The sequence below is a fragment of the Vollenhovia emeryi genome, unplaced genomic scaffold (genome assembly GCF_000949405.1).
Source record: "Vollenhovia emeryi isolate VEMERY1.0 unplaced genomic scaffold, V.emery_V1.0 DF939511.1, whole genome shotgun sequence".
Taxonomy (NCBI): domain Eukaryota; kingdom Metazoa; phylum Arthropoda; class Insecta; order Hymenoptera; family Formicidae; genus Vollenhovia; species Vollenhovia emeryi.
In genome coordinates, this window is record NW_011966855.1 from 18,006 (window position 1) to 18,811 (window position 806).

Consider the following 806-nt stretch of genomic DNA (forward strand, 5'->3'; position numbering starts at 1 on the left):
CCCAGACTATTTTGTGTTTCCTAAGCTACAATTGAAGATGAAGGGACATCGATATGAGTCAGTAGAGGCAATTGAAAAGACGGTGACAAAGGAACTGAACAGTATTCTAGTGGAGGCGTTCCAGAAGGCGATGATGGACCTGACGACTCGTTTTAAGCGTTGTATCGAATTGGCGGGAGACTATGTAGAAGCTTGATATTAAAGAGGAGTCAATACATGGCGTTGTTTGATCTGTGTGCGACCAGTCCTGGAACTTTTTGAATACACTGTGTATATTTATTTTCGTTATTCGCGATTTTTAATATTGACTTAAAGTGCTCTCTGGCGTTGCTCGGTGCCACAAAGTCCATTATTTTCTAAATCTAATTTTTGTCATTTATAATTTTAGGAATTACGTTAAGTTTCTTCCCATCAATCGTTCCGTGAAAAATTCAACAATATTATAATACTTTTATACAAACATTTTATCTCTGATTTTGTGTAATACCGAGTATTATACAGGGTGTCTGATGCAAAAGTAGCCAACTTGAAAATAGTGGTAGATTGGGTTAAACTAACAATAAGGAGAAATATCATGTGCCGCGGTACAAAAGTAACAATAGTTATCGAGTAATTAATTTACACGTCTGAGCGAATGAGGATGCAGGAGACGGTAGGCCGGACTCGGAAGGCATTTAAGAAAATCGATCGATGAGCGGGAGGTGGAGCGACGCGCGAGATACACCGTGATGGGAAAAAACCTAGGCGCGGCGGGGAGCGCGGCGCGGGCGGCAAGCGCGGCAGCGAGCGCGAGCGACGGGCTACCC